Source organism: Silurus aristotelis, assembly GCF_946808225.1.
Source record: "Silurus aristotelis genome assembly, chromosome: 10".
NCBI classification, from domain to species: Eukaryota; Metazoa; Chordata; class Actinopteri; order Siluriformes; family Siluridae; genus Silurus; species Silurus aristotelis.
Genome location: NC_139583.1, coordinates 24,983,322 through 25,005,658, shown reverse-complemented (window position 1 = coordinate 25,005,658; position 22,337 = coordinate 24,983,322). Strand labels below are relative to the sequence as shown.

At 36.6% G+C, this 22,337-nt stretch overlaps 1 long non-coding RNA gene across 2 annotated transcripts; it reads left to right on the top strand.

Annotated features, from left to right (window-relative positions):
• Nucleotides 1-1,754: 1,754 nt before the first annotated feature.
• On the top strand, nucleotides 1,755-20,760 carry LOC310732571. 2 transcript variants are annotated; one of them, XR_014535503.1, is made up of 2 exons: nucleotides 1,755-2,817; nucleotides 19,658-20,760. It is a non-coding gene; the product is annotated as an uncharacterized lncRNA (long non-coding RNA). The 2 variants fall into 2 exon arrangements; XR_014535504.1 differs by having other exon boundaries at nucleotides 19,655-20,760.
• The last annotated feature ends 1,577 nt before the right edge of the window (nucleotides 20,761-22,337 follow it).

Below are 22,337 nucleotides of genomic sequence, written 5' to 3'. Positions count from 1 at the left end.
ACAGATGTCTAATAAAGTAGTTATTAAACTTTGGATATCTTTTATAAATGTCCTGGTGTCCATGTTACTGATATTCCCAGGCCAGTATTAGAGAGACTGAACAAAAACGGTACAGTAGCGAAAAGTTCTAAAATTTCAGCAAATACCATTCTAAAATGGAAACACCCGAGTAGTGTCAGACAGGTGAGCAGCATTTTTAGTGTGGAATTGTAGTAATCAATATGGCAAGGCTTTTAGGCTATTAAACATTTCAGACATGTTGCAATTACAACAGTGGATCCTACAGGTGGATTTTGAATACGATAAAATAAATCTACCTATTAGACATGAAATAGACACAAACCACCCATTCCATACCTCACTATTTGCCCCAAAGCAGTTTAATCTTTCAGAATTCACTTTTAGTTCAAAAATGGATCAGAAGGGGGAGGTTTCCCATTATTCCTACTAGCAAGGTTTTCTCTGGAAAAGAAATGCAGTAAAAGCCAAAATAACCAGTGTTTCACTTGATCAGCTATTCAGGAAGACAAAGATAACATGTTCGAGAGGATGTTATTAGAGAGCAGTACAATTCCTTAGAGTCTTAACCCTAGGGCAAATGGAAAGGAACTTAGTTCATAAAAGGAAAAAAATCAAAGCATGACCCCTTAGAACTTCATAGCAATCGAAGCAGGCTGCATGGCATGAAAACTACTGTGTGTTTGTGAGAGCAGGGTAGACGAGTGGAGAGAGGTTGTTCTGTTGGTAAGAGAAATAGTCTGAATATTTTATCAGCCTCCTCTCTAAAAATACAGAGAAGGGGGGGGAAAGGAATCAGAATTTGACAGTATTCAGCTGTACTTTGCCTTCCATCCCCTGACCACCACATCCCGAAATATCACTCTATCACTCCCTTTTTGTCATTTCTGTGACATTCCTTCACTCCATCAATCTTTCTTAGGTTGTCTCACTCTCTCTCCCATCTTGTCTGACTCACATGTCTTCAGCAGGCTTGCTTGTGATGCAGGAAAGGTCTCCCTGGAGGCAGTTGCTAAGCAACTGGCTGCTGTTGGATTATGGGTGAAGTTCGAGGCAAAGAAACACGATCATGCTAGTTGGGGTGTGTGTGTGTGCGTGTGTGTGTGTGTGTGTGTGTGTGTGTGTGTGTGTGTGTGTGTGTGTGTGTGTGTGTGTGTGTGTGTGTGTGTGTGTGTGTGTGTGAGTGTGTAATGGTGAAACATAAGGCATTGCCTATAGTGTTGGACCATTTGTGTCGGCATGCACATGTCTGTAGGGGTGTGTATGAAGCTATAAGTCGAAAGAGTCAGTGCTATAAAGTAACTGGTATTCCCATTGCCATTTGTACACTGTACACATGTACAGTATTAGCTAATCCCAGAAAATTATTGCCTGAGATGGAGTAGCAATGATTTGGTTAGAATTAGTGACCGACTGATTCACAGAAAAAATTTTGTGACAAAAACAGAAAAAAGTTCACTTCAACTTAGAGCCAATATGGTGTATAGAGTAGAAAAAGGTAGAAACACTGCCTGAAGGAAATGAATATTTCGCTTAGTACCAGAAGCTCAGGCCCTCCTGGCATCTCACAGGTCTGAAATGTGGCGTGAATCGATGAATCAAGATATAATCCATGGTAAAATGTACAATATGACTCAAAAGCAGATTTAGCTTGGAAGTGATTTCCTTCAATCATTTACTCTCGTCCCTCACACTTTGAATTATGACCTCAAAATGTGTGGCTATGCTGAATGTTGTTCTGTGTGAGTGTGTGCATGTGTGTGTAGTCTGATGCTTGTAATGTGAATGAATTCTGCTGTCACTCTTTAACTGCCTGCTGTTCTGGGAGCTTCCAAATGGAAAGGGAGGGAGCAAGTGAGGGAAAAGAATGGTAAGAGAAAGAGAGCAACATCAAAATGGGAGGGAGAGAGAGGAACAAGTGAGGAAGAGAGAAAAGAAGGAGAGAAAAAGGGAAGAGCTTAGAGCTGTACTGAGAGTGAAAGAAGAGACAGACCAAACAGGAAGTAAAATGGGGAGAAAGAAGACTTTAGGAGGATTTTAAGAAATATTGCTCCAGGAATGCTAACCAAAATCCTCCTGTTTTTCTGAAAAAATCACAACGAGCAAACAGAATAGCTGAAAAAGAAGACAGATTTCGACAGATTCTCCCACTAAGCCCCTGAAGCTTGGATACATTAAAGTTCCTGAACGAACAGAGGAAAAGAAATGAGAAAGAATGAGGAAGAAGTGTGAAAACGCATAGGTATGGATACTCTAAGGAGTTTGAACCTGTAGCGCAAGGATGCTAAAGGATGTACGAAGGTTTGCTTGGCATACTCATGCAATTTCAGTTCATTTCAAGAGACTTTAAATGAATGATCTATGCAGACAGGCATGCTGGAAGACAACACCACGCAGTCTGATGCCTAAAACAGGTAAACACATACAGAAGACAATATATCAGCATCTTTGAAAAGACCAAACTACTCACAAGAATTGGCAAAATCTTCAGAGTATTCCCTTTTCCTGTTTTTATGACAGGCTATAAGTTTTAAGAACCTGTCAGTCGCCTGCTGAGTGGAAAAGCCTTTCCACTGTGAGTTTAGAACGAGAGAGAGAGAGAAGACCACCGAAGCATCGGGGAAAAAGACACAAAGACCCAGGAGAAAGGGACAGACATCTAGAGCTGGCTGTGGAAAGAACAAGGGAGTAAGGGTAATGGATGAAGGAGAGATGGGACCTCAGGGGCTTTTGTGAAGGCTTGAAAGAATGGAAGCAGCTCAGAAATGAAAAAGCAGTCTGCATAAAAAAAAATGTGTGGTGAGTAAAATAATGAAACTTAATAAGAATTCTATTGGAATGATGGAAAAAGTGAGCAAAAAGGCTTGTGAGGGTGTTTGCATCTTGGAAGGTACTTCTGACAGGTACAGGTTTTATATTTTAGTCAAAGTTTTACACATGTCAGTGCTCTGTTTAGGTTTCTCAATCGATCAGGATATTAATTTCCATTTCTGCATTTGTTATTTGGATTAAATGGGTTTTTTTAAGTTATAAAACCAAGAAGTATTTACATATTTACAAAAATGTAACGGCCTTCTCCTTACTGCATTTCCCATGAAGTCACAGTGTCAAAGGTCATGTGGACTCGCCTGACCCAGTACTTGGTGAATAATATGCCAAGTGCATTAAATGATCTTTAAATCCAGCTTCCTGTAAAACCACTGACTTTGTAAAGCTCTATGTCTTTAACCATCTCCTAACTTATAGTTTAGAAAACAAACTAACAGAAGCAGATAATTTCTATTCAATTAAAAGTCAATTATTAATAGAATTTTGTCAGCATATTTCCTCAGAACATTTGTTTTAATTTACCAATATGGCTGCACCCCCTTACTATTATTATATCAGCGTCACAGCTTTAAAAAATAGCACTTGATCCAACACAAACACAGCATCTGTGGGAAAGCCACAAATTATTAATATTATTATTATTAATATTAATATGTATTTATTTATTTATTTTACCATAAGATACTAAATTCAAGGTAATCCTAATGTGTGCGTTGCATATATGTTACTTTGTCATGCTTTTAATTAGCTAGATTTAAAAAAAAATGCTAATATTTTGCTTAATTCATTGTACATCCTGTACAGAAAACGCATGGTTTAACTGACCAATTATCGATCTGGAGTATGCTACAGCTGTAACCCAGCATTAAGTTTGGTTCATAAATTATATCCATATAAAATTAAATCAGTATATCTGATGTCTGATGTTTCTGCTTTCTCCTCTAATTTCCCCCATGCCAGGAAAAAAAAAAACACTGTGGCCTTTCCAGGGACAGCAAAATTAAGTGTTGCCCTCAAATGGCAATTCATGTTTTGGTGATCGTCCAAAAGCTAAATTAAAAGGGTCACATATTGCGGGTGCAACATAATGTCATACAGTGACATTGGATTTAATAGTTCACTTCACTCAAGCCGATCTTGCACAAGGACACATGAGTTGGGCACCGTATGATATAGGACTTGTGAAATGTTTAATGTGGATATTTGCTTTTTATTATGTAATATATTTAAAATCAAACAGTATGTAGTGGTTTTTGTACAGCGTTAATATATTTAACTTTTATTTCTGTCATTAGGAAGAGAAGTCCCACAGTTGTAATGTTCGTGATTAAATTCCTAAAACAACTCGAGTCTCAAAGGAGATCATTATAAACATATTGCCAAAATATTAGTTACAGCAAAACCTCATTCAGTGCAAAATATCTGTATTTTACTCATCTTTCTTTTTGAGAAGACAGTATTTAATCGCTTTAATTTCAGAATTTACAGACTTTCGGCCGTTTTATTGATTTACAGAACCCTGATCAATGTTTGCCCCGGAGATACATTAGTGTCTTCATTTGCTGCCTTTTTTTTTTAAAGTTTCATCTGTTGCTGGGGTTGCCTGTACTTAATAAGTGAATGTAACTGGCATGTGGGTTAATGTTGATGTATTATATTCTCCTGCTTCTCTTGCTCTCAGAAATCCTGGTCCCTCTGAGATGAAGGACTTAATCTACGATCAATATTTTTCTGTCCTACATTATCGTATGTTTGTGTTTAAATATTTACGCTGTTCAAATAGTCACTTGGGAGCAATAATGTGATACGTTAAAGTGTTGCATTGTGTAAAAGAGTAGTATCTGGGTTTCTGGACGATTCTTTGCGGCGTGCGTGAAATCTTTTTAGATTGTAGATGCTTTTTTTAAGGTTTTTATTTTCTTAAGTTTGATATGTGGAATAACATTAATTAAAAGGTTTATAATGTTACACATACTGCATGGAAAGATAGAAAGCTTTTTGATGAAATAAATATGTTTTTTCAAAGATAATGCGGACAGAATTGCTAATAAGAATTTGTGTTTTTTTGTACAATATGTGATTTGGTTTAATGAGGCAGCAGAGAAGTGTGGAAAATTTACATGTAATACATGAGTCTGTGGGTTAACTTAGGTACTGTAAATTCTAGAACATAAATCAATAAAAATAGATAGATAGATAGATAGATAGATAGATAGATAGATAGATAGATAGATAGATAGATAGATAGATAGATAGATAGATAGATAGATAGATAGATAGATAGATAGATAGATAGATAAAATGTCTCACAATTCATCAAATGAATTTCAAGACGGCTTCTATATTGTGTAAGACTGTAGGATCCAGTGGTAAAAAAAAACATCTGTTCAAAGAAGATGCTTCATCTTGCTAGCTCATGCTGTGAATGTCATACTGTGATCATGTCTTTAGACATGTCCCACAGCAAAATAGACATAAGCTTAATAGATTCGGTTTGTAAATGGTCTAAATACCAGCTGTCAAATTATTCATGCACATGTGTCATCAGTAACAATGTAGAAATGGCAGAGGACAAGGTTTGGGTTGAATACTAATTTAAATCTAGGACATTTAGCTAAATGAGGAGCCAGTGATCATTCAGAGACTCATGTATGTTTATCATAGTGATTACAAATTCCATTTCATAAATGTGTAATTGTTTGTGTCACTAATGTTATTTTTACTTTAGTGTTTTAAGTAATATTATAGATGTATTGCCTTAATATCTTTTATGGGAATATTAATAATTGTAGACTATCTAGCTAGTTTAGATTTAGTAGATTTTGATTTTTTATTATATAAAATTAAAACTAATTTTCACCATCTCATTATCATACATGGTCGAAAATGTAAGAGCTTTAAGAGCTTTGCCAGGCCACTGTGCAATAATTAGATTTTGTAATGTAGGTATTTGTTAAATAGTAAATATATTAGTAATAGTAATTGCTATTAATAATAGTAATAGTAAACCTCTTGTTTACTATAATGCAAATTTAGATCAAAATGTAAATATAGAAATATACAGCTCAGTGATGAATACAAACATTAAAATAATTAAAATAATTCTGACTTGATTACATATGTGTGCAAAGAGAGAGATTAGTGAGACAGGAAGTGTATGTCTGCAATGTGGCCTAGATTAGCTGTTCTGCTGCACGTCAACAGCAGCTGGGACCTTCCCACATTTTTAATCATTTTTACATTCAGCAAATTTGGTTTGGTACTTGGAATGTCAGTTTTTATGAAGAATTGTTTTTTAATGTTTACTCGAAAGATTTCTAAAGATGGAAGGAAAGTGAGGAGTGAGTCACTTCCTAAACCACACTGTGGAATAGCTACGCTAAATTGCCTGTGCAAATGCATATATGTGTGTGTGTGTGTGTGTGTGTGTGTGTGTGTGTGTGTGTGTGTGTGTGTGTGTGTGGCTGTGTGTGAGGTGTGTGTTATGCCCAGCAATGGACTGTGTAAGTTGCATCTTGTACTTTATTCATTTACAGTGAATTACACAACAGCTATTTGTCTTGGCTGCTACAGACAGGTGATTAAATTAGAGAAAAATAACAACATAAAATGTCTTAGTAAGGTGTTGGCCAACCACTAGCTGTCAGAACAGTACACCCAGATATTGATTCTACAAGTCTCAGGAACTGTACCAGAGAACTGTTTTCTTTCCAAAAGATAGTCCCTCATTTGATGGAGTGTGCTGACCCTTACATTATGTATATGGGGCAGTGGTAGCTTAGTGGATAAGATGTTGGAGTTCTGATTGGAACTTCATAGGTTCAAATCCCAGCAACACCAAGTTGCCACTACTGGGTCATTAAACAAGGCCCTTAATTGCTCAGCTGTATAGTTGAGATAACTGACATAAGTCGGTTTGGATAAAGGTGTCTGCCAAATGCATAAATGTAAATGGGTGAGGTCATCTTGGTTGAAACAACTTACATCAGTATAAACTCCCATTAGGGGTCGCCACAGTGTAAAAGTGTAAAAGCACAGTGTATAGTGTAAAAGCTATCAATCAAAAAAATCATTCTATTCATTTGCACTAATTACTTCCCTCATACCAGAGTCACTATTTATTCTTTTAAATTTGTCACAAATCTCTATCTAGTCATTTTATTCCAACTTTAGTGGCTCACTAAAGTTACACTGAAGTGGGTAATGTTTAGGGATACTACGACTTATCACAAATCACAGGTAATATAAAAAAAATCTGATCACATCACACATTGATAACCTCAGCCTTATTACCACAGTGTTGTCCCTAAAAGAAAGAATATTATATTGTTAATTATAATTAGGCTTAATAATTATTTATTAATTAATAATTATAAAGAGGCTGATAAAGAGCTTGAGCATGTCCTAGTATTATAAGTCTTGACTCACTCCAACATCACTATATGAGTCATCCGACGATGTGTGTGGGGGCAGTTTGAAAAGATACATGTGTATGTTTGTGTGTATACTAATGAATCTTCAACATCATCGATTTTGCCCTTTGAAGCTCAGACCACAAAAAGCAGTAATGACTTATCATTTCACTCATGAATATGTATAAAAAATGTATAATGCCTCATTTTGAACAATATGGTTATGTTCAGCATGAGTTATCATTCTCTCTAAGGAAAGCAGCAAGTTTCGGTTTTAATATAAACACTGACTATGTCAACCGGAGCTAACTTTAAAAGCATCAAGCTGAGCCTCGTTCTTCTGGAATGACACTGTACAGAGTGTTTCTTGCTCTTTTCATCACTCCTAATCTCTCTTTCTCTCTCTGCTCATTGGCCCATACTAATCTAATTACTTCCTCCGTTATGCAATAACCCCCAACTCTTTAAGGACTAAGCCACTATTTACATGTAGCAAGGATCGTGTATTGTTTTGTGTGTTTGGGTAATGAATATATAAATTTGCTCATCAATGTAAATATAAGACATAGTCAATGAAAAAAAAATTAATACATTATTAGCAATATGGATTACAATGTGAACAGTGATTATATGGTAGATTATCATAGCTTAAAGGCCAGTATTAAAATTGCATAAAAGTAAAAAATTTAAAGACAATAAATCTATTTTGTTACATTTCAAAATTATCTCAGCATCTCATAATAAAGAAAGAGTTCCTTGGAATTATTCTTTACACTTTTGTACAGGATCCAGAAAATGTTTAAAGCAAGGTGTGGAAGGGATTTTTTGATTTCCTTACATATACCAATCAACAGAAAAGGAAAAAGCTTTTTCATTCGATTTGCTTGTCTCATGTACCTGACAGCACAGTGAAATTCTATCTTTGCATATCCCATTAATGGGAAGCTTGGGTCAGAGCGTAAGGTCAGACATGATGCAGTGCCCCTGAAGCACAGAGGTTTAAGGGCCTTGCTCAGGGGCTCAAGAGTGGCAGCTTGGTAATACCGGAGCCTGAACCCCTGACCTTCCGATCAGTAACCCAGAGCTTTAACCACTAATGCAATCTTTTGAAGTGTCAGTGTTTTTAGTTAGCACGAGATTGGTGTTTATGGACATATAGCAATTTTGTTTTTCGCTTTTCTGGGAGCATTCAGTGAATCGACATGAACTGATTTTTGTAGTATTCATGCACATATGTTGACAAATGGCAACCCATGAAGGGCAATACATGTTTGTGCTACAGCTAAAATTTGTTATAATTCCAATAATGCAGCTCATTATATAGTGTTTCATGTTCCAGGTGTCCTTGCACTGCTATTCTGGTGGATGTAGGTAATCCACCAATGTCATGGTTTATAGTTCAACCCACCAAGTAGACAGATCATTTAATTCACCCCAGATCGAATTTAACATAAAATCTGGACAAGACGTAATTATTTCCCAACAAATTTTAATAAGAAAGTAAATAGTATTCTCTTTTTTTCAAAACTGCAAGCCTTATTGTGCAGTACATGGAAAACACTATCAGTATGAGTTAGTAGTATGCACATGGGATCATCCACAATTCTCAAGGTGCACGCTTAAATGTCTGAACGTGTTCACCCACGACATATCAAGTCTCCATGAACGTGAGAAGGGACACGTCTTCTGTGATATATTTGAATTCTGTAACTGCATCTTTATTGCGCGCCCAGCAAAGTCTCGCCGCTCTGCAAATCTCTTTAGTGCATCTCTGAGGATGTGTGTGGCATTACAGACGAGCAAACATCTCGCTTTTTCTCATATTTGTAGCAGCCTGGGAAATCCTGATGGCTGGCACTGTAGCTGAATTCTTGCAAACAGAATAAAAATAGATTCTTCTGCTAGTAACATGCTTTGACAGCTCTAATTCAAGAAGCCACAGAAACAGCATATTTCCCCGCAATAGCATGGATAACTGCCTAAAGATGTCTTAAACCTTGCTAGATACAGTAGGTGTGATTGCCTCACACACTGAATGACTCACTAAATCATTTGTGATTATTCATTTTCTTTATTTTTTCAATGTTATGAAAAAAAAATAGATCCCATCTCATGTTGTAGCACATTAGCTAGTCTTAATCATTAATTGTTTTTCCAGGAAAATGCTTTCTTTCTTCATTTTCATTGTTCATATTTGAAGTCAAAAGTATTCTTGGATTCTTGTATCCGTTGCTATGTCTGCTGCTTATCTAACTAACTTTGCTCTGGCTTATTACTATTGTTGGAAGTATCATTTTATGTGTTACAAACATCACTTATTGGGTTACACATGTATAGATTGACTGGGTATTGACTTTTTGTAGTCTGTCAACTAAGCATCATTTCAACTGACAGACTGATGAGAGTAAGTAAAAATGATTTCTTTCTTTTCGGCTTCTCCCGTTAGGGGTCGCCACAGCGGATCCTCCGCACGTTTGATTTGGCACATGTTTTACGCTGGATGCCCTTCCTAACGCAACCCTCCCCAATTTATCCGGGCTTGGGACCGGCACTAAGAGTGGCTGGGGATGGTTCCCTGACCGGGAATCGAACCCGGGTCGCAGCGGTGGGAGCGCTGCATCTTAACCACTAGACCACCAGGGGACCTTCAAGTAAAAATGATTTCTAATACCCTAAAATTAAATAACCTGTCAGAGACTAGAATCTCAGATAGAATTAGTTTGCATATTCATTTCTATGTGTTTTGTCTTACAAATGAACATAAATGCAAATGAATTCAATATACAACAGATTTTTGACAATCAGGGTTTTGGGCATTTTTCAGTGCAGTCTTGAAAAGAAATGCAACTTTCTCCTTTTCACATTTAAATGAATTTTAGGATGCTTAAAAACCTGTAGAGTATCAAGAGCATGTCCAAATTTAAAGGGGTTTTCCAAGGCCATTACACATATAAGGGCAAGGAGGATTTTCCTACAGTGGATTCAACTTGTGATTTTTTATTGGTTGTGCGAAATTGTTTATGTCTTATGAAAGCAATAAGGAGTAGGACATTGCTATGTCAGCTGCAGTGTTTTTTTATTGGGGTTGTGAAGGCAAGAACCCAGACATTCTTTCTCACCAAGCAGGAACACACCGTACTGCATCTCTAGGCACTTCTTAACTCAGACAACATGAAGCTCTGATTAAGCAATATCTCTCTCTGTCTTACCTACATGCAATGACCTCGAAGGAAGGTGGACAGAAGTTTTTGTGGATATCTGCCTTTTCGGTTTTTTTGCTGGCTAGTTAACAGCACCTTAGAGCAACCCTGTTGAAAATTGTATCAATTATATTATGCATTATATTATTATGATTATGATTCCCTTAAAAAAGCCAGGAACACAAGTTCAATGAACTAACCAGAGTACAGACCGTGTGTGGTATCAGGAGCACTCCTTCCATCATGCTATGGCTGAGGTGACTTTGGAGGCAAACTGAATTGGGCTACAGACGTCTCATCAGGGGAACCGATTTTCGGTCATTACAGGCTGAGAGGTCTGTCTCCTGGACTAATGGCTTTCACTGGGGATCTGCAGAGAAATGTTATGTCTGAAAACCTAAAAACACAAAACAGTAATCCAGTATCTATCCATTTCAAAAGATCTAATCATTAACACCAGTGTTTTTTTAGATGATTCTTGCTGGACCAGTGCCAAACCAGTCTCACATGATTTGCCCATTCGTCGCTGCTATAACACGACTAATTCAACTCATGAGCTAATTATTGAGCCTTTGACTTGCTGAGTCAAGCATATTAAAGCAGGGAAAATCCCCCCCAAAAAAACCTCCTAGATCATGTTGACTTGAAAGATATTCTAAGCACTGATGGAGAATTAAGTTAATCTTTTATTCATTTTAAACATGCCAAAAGGCAGAGAGAGAGTGCTGCCACTTCACATTCATTTCGCTTACTTAATGTCTTTGCTAAGCTATTTTTGTTCTCTCAGTGCAAACTGATACAATCTGTGAGCAGTTGGACCTGATAATGACTCTGCTCCAATCGTGTGCAGAGCTGCAAGGATTACCTCGAGAATGAAGCTTAATCCCAGTAATTACTTTGATTGATTAATGTGCCAATTAGTGTCTCTTAGACTTCAGCAGAGTTTTCTAGATCTCCTGAACTGGACTGACTGTCATTTCACAGTCTGCATTAAATTACACTATGTGAGAGTGGTATTGTCACTGTAGCACATTTTGACAATTTGAAATTTCATGTGAACGCCATGTATATGAGTTCATGTATCTTGAAATATCATTTTGACATTAACACATTTTGTTGTACTAAGATACTATTATTACTCCCTATATCATTCTCTCTCCATCAAACACACACACACACACACACACACACACACATAAACACACTACAGGCCTGATGGCAGAAATATGGAGGTGGTGTTGCCCTGACTGGGAGCTTATTAACTCGGGTCAAGGTGAGTGGTGTAATAGCCAGACTCTTTATTACATCCACTGAACACTCATTGAAACATTTGCCACAAATCTATACGCGTCTCGACCTTCAAAGGTACTCGTTTGTTTCCCAGCAGCAGATAGAGTGTGCAACAAGAAAAACATTCAGAAACCACTTTAGATCTCAAGTCATCATGAAACAACTTGACAGCCATGATTTTATTTTGTATGTTGACATATTTCTTTTTAAAACAGGAAGTCAGGGTAGTGTACTTGGAAAATTGACACAACGACTGATGGTGTCTGAGATACACCACACCCCATTAAATTTATAGTAGCTTAGTAAACTAACGTTTAAAAGACAGAACAATAAAAAGTTTTATGTCTTTAAGTTAAGTTTTTAATCTTGCTTTTGACTGTGGAGGAGATGAGATACTATGTGTTTTCAGATTTATGTCATTATTTTAAACTGCAAGGTTAGTAAAAACAAAAAATTTAAAAGAGTTGTTCTTACTGATGGAAAAGTCATGAGGGTTCGATGAACAAAGCATGGTCTGGAGCAATCTGAGCAAAATTCCATTAAACAGAGCAAATAGAATCCCATCCAAACTCTAAAAACAACAATCACAAAGCTGCCAACATATACAGATTACACCCTTCACAGCCATAGGTTAAAAAAATATATAGAATTCATAAAAACTTTATGCTAACAAGCTGCTAGTGAAGAGCAAGACACACCTCAAATGCATTTTAGAGAGCATTAATTTGACAAACACAAGTACCAGATAAATGGTATATATTATAATTATAATATAACATTATAATTAGTAATATTACAATGCCTGTAAAAAGTTTGAAAAAATTAAATTAAATTTTTTGAGAGACACTAGCAGGTTTTTTATTTATATGCAAATTAGGTAATGTAGTGGTATGAAGATTACCTTTGACCAAACAAATATACTATATACATTTACAGATGTTCCACTTTGTTTTCATTTTAAAAAATTCTTGCGATCCAGTTCATCCCAAAACGGTTAAATAGGATTTAGGTGTGGAGACTAGGCAGGCCATTCCATAATTGAGAACACTCCTGCTGACTGTTTGCTCTATAATAACTTTTGTTATTAACAAATGTGAAGCTTGAATGCATGCTTCGGGTCATTGTATGTTGACGTTGGTTCCAATTTGCCACAGTCCAGTTGGATGGTGTTGCATTTTGTTAAAGTATGGAAAGGTTGCTATGTTGATTCAGTATTCCTTTCATCTGGAATAAGTCTCCAACCTTCCCTGCTCCAAAACAACCCCAAACTATGTGGGGGCGGCAGTCTGCTAACATCGTCTCTCCTAGTCTCTGTCTTACCTAAGTTCTCTGTTAGGGCCAAAATTATTAATTTGGACTCATCTCTCCACAGAACTTTCTTCCAGTCTTTTACTGTTCAATGTGTTTTTGCATTTCAACAAAAGGTACATACATGTGTCTCCAAAACGATAACAAACTATATGTTTCCATACAATGTATTATATTTTAGAACATTTAAGCTGATTCCCAGTTCAATTTAAATTCAGAACATCTACAAAACATTTTATATTGTTGTATTGGTGTCCCTGAAATGTCAGAAGCACTTAAAAGAGACTATACAGTGTAAAAACAATAGGTACCTCAGGTATCTGTTTTTTTGGGGGTTTTTTTTGAAGATTGAAGCGATAGACAGGAAAAGTCCATTTTGTCAATCTGTTTAGGTGTGTGTTCAGTTCAGTCATTTAGAAACTTAATTTAATAAATATTCAATCAACTCTTTTTAGACGCTGTTTAAAAATACACAGGATTTACTAAAAAATGTCCACACAAAAGGTTTATACAACACAAGTATGATTCACATCAAAGCACGTCATGTCAGATTTAAAGCAATTGCATATTCATGACTCACTGAAGTCTTAAATTAAAGTCATAATTACTACTTGAAAAGTCCTGAAAGCTTTGAGTGACAGTTAAGGCAGGTGCTAAAAACACAAACTAAACATGGCAGCAACTTCCCTTTGAAAAATAGAATATAGAAATAGAAATAATATTTCACACTCTTGATTTTTTAGTAGGCTGCACATAACTTTCTTTTATGAAACAAATGTATACAATGGTTACACTTTGGAGATGTTGAAAAAAACAAATTTTCCCAGGCTGAGGAGATGACATGATGTGTTTCAACAAGACATAACTGCACAACTAAGGGCTTTTCACACAGGAGGCAACAAATTGCTCTCCACTTCCTCAGCACAGCTTTTCACACAGCAGGCAAAAAAAGAATAAAATGCTTGCATCTCTGTCACAATGATGATACTGACGGTAATGCAAAACACAGCTAGCATTTCTTCATAAGCAATATTGTTTAAAAAAGAAGCACAGGTTTTAAAAATCAGACTTTCATGAATTCGCCGGCATTGCTTTATAACAATGTTTTTGCATGCATGTCGTTTTCACAATGTTCAGAGTGTTGCTCTGCTCAATTATACATAGTGTTCATTTTATATATTAACACTATTATATTAATGTTACATTGACGTAAAAGGAATGTTCAGAAATGCTGCATTCCTATGGAAAAAAAGAGAAGAGTACTAAAACATGCAACTGCCATTTGGAGTCATGTAGATGGTGGTGTACCTTTTCTCCAACAAGTAGCCAATCATGTCCCTGAGAAGAGCTAAATTTAGCCATAGTAAACATATTCTTGTTCATCCAGCTTCCTCCCTTATGGTATTAATGATGCAACACAGGCTCATGTAATGTTGCTTGTGTTGGAAAGCCATCTCTAATGCATGCTTTGTGGACAGAATGGATTGCATCCTATCAGGCTTTCATCCAATATTCTTTGTGCCTACAGACTGGCCTGCCAGTTGATCAGAAACGTTCTCATGAATATTTTGATATTTTGTTTATAATTAGGAGACATCTGTTTGAAAGGATAATAGCAAAGGACACACATTCTCAGTAACAACTGCATTCTTTTTGTTAAAAAAGATGAGGATATGGAGGTTTAATGTATAATGTAAAGGATGCAAAGCTGCATTTATGCATGAAGCAACTTGCAGAGATAATGTGAACAGAGACCATTTAATCTCTGAGAGCTGCAAACTTCCGGTGATTTAAGTTAGTGTTACTATGGCAACCATTAGTAGATAGACAGATCATGTTAGTAATCTTACATTAAATAGGAGGTGCATTTATAGTACTAGTGATGTCAATGTACAGCAACTGGATGTTTATATAAATGGATAAATTGTTGCATATGTGAATGTAATGTCAGTGTTTCACCATCATCTTAGAGCAATAAAAGTAACTATAATTAAAATAATTTTCTTTTCATTAGCACATTAGTAGTTTTGACATAATATTGTCATATAAAAGAAATAAAACTACTGTTGATTAAAAGCCTGTCATAATTTATTTGTTAACATTTCATAATGACTAAATATCTAAATATACTTTTCTATATTAAGAAAATGTTTAACGTATTTATTCAAACATACAAAAGACTAATCTCTCAAGAGATAAGTCTGCATCTATAGATCAATTTAATAGTGTTGCAATTTGTTTAGAATAATAAGCAATTGGCAAAGATGAATTGAATAAATGAGCCAATATGTACAATTCAAGCATTGTACATATTGGCCCTTTTATTCAATTCATCTTAGAGTAAGATGTTTAAAATCTTTCATACAACTGAATTGTAGTTAAAGATGTAGTGAAGATGGCAGTCATTGTCTCATGTTGATGTTTATCTGCCTGACACTGGTTTCAGGCTATGTGGTGATTCAGACCCCACTGCCCTTCTTGCATGCCTCTCCTTTTAACTCAATCACAGTTCCTTCTTACTCATAGAAAACATCCTAACCTGCCTACTATTGTTTTACCTCCACATACAAAGGTTGTTTTATTCATCTTTTTATTTCACCCTATATATCTTTTCTCTCCACACCTTGTTTGGTGTAGTGTAGTAGTGCTCTATCTCCCTCAGAACTGTATGAGTCATTTGGGATGTGTGTGAGCATTTTTTCTGACTGCTTCCTCAAGCCCTCCCTAATTAGGTTGGAACTAATCAAGTTTTACTGCTGAATGGGTAAACAAAAGAAGAGAGCAGGAAGAGTGACAGGAGCATCTTGTAGGGTCTTCTCAATCTATATACTACAACAACTGTTTACTTCCACTGTGTTCCAGCGGTGTGATTGTGGTGGTGTTCTTGTGCACCTGATTAGTTTCCTAATAAAGTAGAGGCTCATGCATGTAATTCAGTTTGACAGGTGAAATGTGGGAAACAATTGATAGAGATGGAGGCATCTGTCCACAGGGATTTTTTTTCCATTTAAACAAATTCCTGTTGAACTGATCATCCATATAAGACAGCTTGCTCATGCGGAAATCTACATGCCTTCTGAAGAGCAGCTTATCAGAATATTAAGGTACCAAATATAGAAAATTAAGCAGTGCCAAGTCTGATGAACAAACTATTTTATGTAAAGCATGGGTGACAGAAAAAAGGTGACCCAAAAATATATATATATATATATATATATATATATATATATATATATATATATATATATATATATATATATATATATATATATATATATATATATATATATAATTCATTAGTTTTAATGAAGTTAATATAATTCATTAGTTTTGACCTATTATGAATTTTTGTTGTTGTTTTAGTATTTATTTTGTGTTTCTAGGGACTAGGTTCAGAGATCATATTTACTTGGAAAAGATTAATTAGAAAAATAGGTTTCTTGTTTACATCTACAAATGCTACCAGAGATGCTTGGATAACTTAACAGATACAGACATATATAGAGATTTGTAGTTCTTTTATTTTATGTAAAAATGCTCATCAAGGTATAAATATTTCATAAGTACAGTATACTCAAGTTGATATTGTGATTTGTGGTGAGAGTCGGGAGCAGGTTGGGAAAAGCCTGGAGAGGTGGAGATATGCGTTGGAGAGAAGGGGAATGAGAGTTAGTGGGAGTAAGACAGAGTACATGTGTGTGAATGAGAGGGAGGGCAGTGGAGTGATGCGGTTGCAGGGAGAAGAGGTGGAGAAGGTGGAGGAGTTCAGGTACCTGGGGTCAACAGTGCAAAGTAATGGAGAATGTGTTAGAGAAGTGAAGAAAAGAGTGCAGGCAGGGTGGAGTGGGTGGAGAAGAGTGACAGGAGTGATTTGTGATAGGAGAGTATCTGCAAGAATGAAAGGGAAAGTTTATAGGACTGTGGTGAGACCTGCGATGTTGTATGGATTAAAAACAGTGGCATTGAGTAAAAGACAGGAGATGAAGCTGGAGGTAGCAGAGCTGAAGATGTTAAGGTTTTCGTTGGGAGTGACGAGGATGGACAAGATTAGAAATGAGTTTATTAGAGGGACAGCGCATGGAGGATGTTTTGGTGACAAGGTGAGGGAGGCGAGATTGAGATGGTTTGGACATGTGCAAAGGAGGGACATAAATTATATTGGTAGAAGAATGCTGAGGATGGACCCACCAGGTAGGAGGAAAAGAGGAAGGCCAAGGAGGAGGTTTATGGATGTGGTGAGGGAAGACATGCAGGTAGTTGGTGTGAAAGAGGCAGATGTAGAGGACAGAAGAAGAAGAAGAAGAAGTACAGTATACTCAAGTATACTAAAAGAAGCTGTGGGTTAAGTTTCATTACATCTAAAAAAACACTCAGAATAGTAGAACTTCCTGAAATGGACATATTGAACTGGGTTAACAGCTTACATACCTCATCAGGTAGTAAGTAGGAGAACCCCACATGAAGAACCCCACATGGCTGGAATAGTCTGGTGTCCCAATACCTATAATGAATATTCAAATTTGTTGATATTGTTGGTGGACATTGGTGATTCCATGCTGATATTACAAGTGTTAGACTGAGGTATTAGCAAGAATTTAAGCTTTGGAACCTGGTCTACTTGGACATAATGTACAGATGAGGAGGTGGTTGAGCTGAAATATTTTACTGCACTATTTTGAATCAGAGAACCTTTTCACACAGTACACCAGCATTCCATTATGCAGAAAGAATAGACCATAACATACTCAAACAGTATAAACATTATCAGTGCAATGCAAGTCTTATAAGAAAGTTGGGTTTCTGTATGTAGAGTATCTTGTGTTTAGCTGTTGGTGAACAGGGCAAAGGAAAAAGCAAAGTTGTGAACTCCCTGCTGAGCAAGCAATTCACACCTCTCCACAATAACACGGCTAAAGAGATGAAATAGACAGCACAGCTAAAACATTTTCAATAATAAAATACAGTATACCATGCCACAATAAAATCTTACAGTTTTACAAATAATTTTTTAGATCTATTCTTTAGCTGTGTGGGAATGAGATCTACATATGAATATTAGGTTTTCCTAAAGTAGTGTTTAAAGCAATGCATTTCAATTACCAAATTTGAATCAACACTAATCCTTTTTAAGTTGATCCACAGAGTATACAGTATATTTCCCTATAAAGCTATGAAATGAAACGTGATCCATGCTACCACTTTTCCAGATATAAAGCAATTAGAAGAGTGCTACATATGTTCTGGTAATGCTCCACCAGCTCTAAGGTCAAGGTTGGCTGATGATTCTCTATTGCAGCTCTCTGTTTTACAGTGCTCTGTAAATTCTACTCTGAGAAAGACAACTATCCCCCATGTGTGGATTATGGCTAATCTGCCTTCATTAAACAATAGTATTTCTAACATTTTAACATGAAGAAAATACACACTGGGTAATTGTAAATGTAATTACTGCTGTAGTTTTGAAAGTGGTCCAGGGACCCTCGATCCAGGTAGACATAATACTGGAATACACCTAGATTTAAAATTTCATTTGTGGAAGGAAACTGGAGAATTTGGAGAATATACCAAATGTTGGACAGACAGAACCCAACCCTGTTACTATGGCTTTTATTAATGTTTACAAATTGCAACTGTTGTTGTTTCCTGTGGTAAAACCAGTATATGCTAATGGTAAATTATATGCATCTCACACATAATTATCCACTGCATTTGAAACATCTGTGTAAAAATATTCTTCCCAAGTTGTACAAGTGACATTTCTCATGTGTTTTGTATCTCTTATATACATTATATATATAAAGTGGTATCAAAAAGTTTAGAGACTAGCTCGGTTTACAAGAAAGTACTTTATTTATCTACGTTTACACACTATCACCTTCAAAATATTCCCCCTGACCTGCAATACAGCTCTCCCAGCTTTCCTGCCACTTCTGGAATGTGTCACTGCAAGTCTTCGTTTTAAAACGTGTCAAGCAACTTATGGAATTTGCGCCGGATCTCCACAATTTTGTCAAAACGGTTACCCTTGAGCTGGATCGAAAAAGAAGGCAAAGTCTGCAGGAGCCAAATCTGGTGAGTAGGGTGGGTACAGAAGTGAGATCATGTGGATTGTTCTCTGACAATCATCATGCACAAGTTGCCAAATGGTTTCGACATTTTTGGGGGTTGAGCTCGATGAAAGTCTTCCTGATCTCTTGTCGTCTTCCAATGATGTTCTTCCGCTCTGGAAGTTTGCATGCCACTCAAAACAGATCGAATCACTCATTGCAGAATCGCCGAATGTCAAACGTATGTCATGTCAAAAGCAGAATTAAAAGTTTGTTTTTTGTTCTTACTTGCTGTCCATAATGAAATTGCAGACATGGTAACGCAGGTGGTCTGAATAGCACCACTTATCACCATTAGTCTTGAAGCTTTTTGATACCACCTAATATATAAAAAGCCAAATATTTTAGACAGTTAAATGTAGTTTATAATGTATTTATCTGTCTAATAATCATAAAGGTAGTTCAATAAAAACAAATGCAAAAACTTTACAGACTTGCTCACAGAGCACTCTGTCTACACTCTAACACTTCTGTTTCCTGTTTGCTGCAGCAGGTGTGGTGCCCGCTGACAGTGGAAATCACTGATAATAAACATGCTCCCCCATGGCCTTTCTCAAGCGTGCCGGGCCATTGAGGAGGAACAGGACAACGACAGAGAGGAGAGGATCTTGGCTATCCTGGGAATAGTTGGCACCATTCTCAACTTGCTGGTGGTCATCTTTGTCTACATCTACACCACCATCTGAAGACTGGATCGGGACAAGGAGATCCATCCAGAGGTTTGCAAATAAAGAAAGACAGACTGGAACGTTTCAGTATGGACAGTGCAAGATGAATATAATGGACTACTTCATTTGCCAAAAAAACTGCTGTTATATTTCTGAATTATCATTTATACCAAGTAAATATAAAATAGTATCAAATATATAAATACTGTTAACCATGTTCACCATTCATTTCAAAATTATCCAAGTTTGAACTATTGTTATTACATTTGAACACCTTACATATTGAGTTATTCTGTAAATATTGGACCATGGCATGGCATCCTAATATACTTCTCATGGCATGACATACTAATATATTTCTTATGCAATTGATTTTAACATTAAGACATTAAGTGTTTACCAGCTTTGACATCAACCCTGTCAACACAAAGCAATGCAGATCATGGAGGCATCTGCACAGGAGGCATCTGCAACACTTGCTGGACGGTTTAGTTTGATCAAATCTGGCAAAAGGAGGGAAATTCCTCTGAATTATGCAAACAGGACAGCATCCTCCGGCTCCATCTACAATACTGGAGGAGTAAATCTCAACATGTTCTTTATACTTGATGAGCATTTCTCAACTGAGAAAGTTGACAAAACATGATTTTGAGAATCCTATAGAGAAGGCAGACGTGCTAAGAGGTAAACCTAGCTTCTTTGGTTTCCAATTTACGGTTAGTCCAATGCCTAAGCAGGACCTGCAGCAGTGTACATGCTTTGCATCATTCAATGAGCAGAGAAGTGGATAATATGGGATGTTCTGTTTCACATGGCTTTTCTGTAGTGCTTTCAAACCATTAATAAAGGGGTAGAGGTTACACAGTATTTGAAACACCTAAAGCAAAATGGATTGGAATAAAGCTAAAAAGTGTTGCAAAAGTTTACAGGAATTTATTGTATGTGTGAAATTATTTTTGATGAGACACCATATTATATCTAATTGCCTCTGCATGCACAAGCACAGAGAATTACCATTATATACATTATTATTGCTGATTAGGTGAAATTTCTCTTTTTATATAAAGTCTTCTTCTACTGAGACTTCTAGGTCAGGCTTACATTTACATTTAAATTTACATTTGTGGCATTTAGCCGTCGCTCTGGACACTTAATCTAGCACCATCTTCTCCAGGTTTGCTTTAAAAACTAAAATCCTCTCAACACATTTGTAGGCTGTTCAGAGGATTTTTATTTTTAAAGCAAACCTGAAGAAGTGCTAGCTTAAGTGTTTCAGGATAAGCTAGGTCTTCACCCATCGCTTGAAGATAGCCAGTGACTCCGCTGTTCGGACTTCTTGGATTCGGTGCCAGAACCTTGAGCCTTGAAGTATACTTACCTCTTTCCCTGAGTGAAGGTGGTACCAGTGGATCAGTGCTCGAGGATCTCGGACAGCGTGGTGCAGTGCGAGCAGGGATGAGGTAAGATGAGGTGCTGGTAAGATGCTTGTAAGATGGTGCTGGTCCATTTTTGGCCTTGTAGTCAAGCATCAGTGTTTTGAATCTAATACGTGCAGCTACTGGAAGCCAGTGGAGGGAGCGTAGCAATGGGGTGGTGTGGAAGAACTTGGACAGGTTGAAGACAACTCACGCTGCTGCATTTTAGATAATTTGCAGTGGACGAATAGCGTTCAGAGGTACCAGAAAAGAGTTGCAGTAGTCCAGTCTTGAATTCACAAGAGACTAAACAAGCACCTGAGCATCCTTTTTGGACAGAAATGGTCAAATCATTCTGATTCGCCGTTCCTGAAATTTTTCAATCAAAACAAAAGCACTACCTTAAACTCACAAATAAAACAATGCACAACACATAATGACATCTGAAAAAATGAGAGCAGACCAAATGTAATTTATCTCCCTCTCGGAAAAAATGTCAGGTAGGAAAGCCAGAAATTAGTGGTGTGGTGGAGTAGAACATGAGAGTACCGAGGGAAACAGAAGAGCCTGCAGCAAACACAGTGCCATCTGCTCTCCTCGTGGACTACTGCATCACCCCTACCACATTTCAAACCCACACACACAAACACACAACCTCTGGTGTACACTGAATTGCTAATTTAGCAGTCACTAGATTGGTGTACTGTGCAATTTAGTGTATGCTAACAATCATTCTAATTTTCCAGTCTAACAGTCAGAGAACCAATTTATTTTTTTTAGTGCAGAAAAGAAATACTAATATATATATTTAAATATATCCAAAAAATACAATGCATCCAGAAAGTATTCACAGCACTTCACTTTCCACATTTTGTTATGTGTTATTTGTTATTCCAAAACGGATTAAATTAAATATTTTTCCCCAAATTCTACAAAATAACCCATAATGACACCGTAAAAGAAGTGTGTTTGAAATCTTTGCAAATTTATAAAAAAAAAAATATATCACGTACATGAGTATTCAGCCTTTGCCATAACCCTCTACAACTTGTTTCTACAACTTGATTGAAGTCCTACTATGGTAATTTTA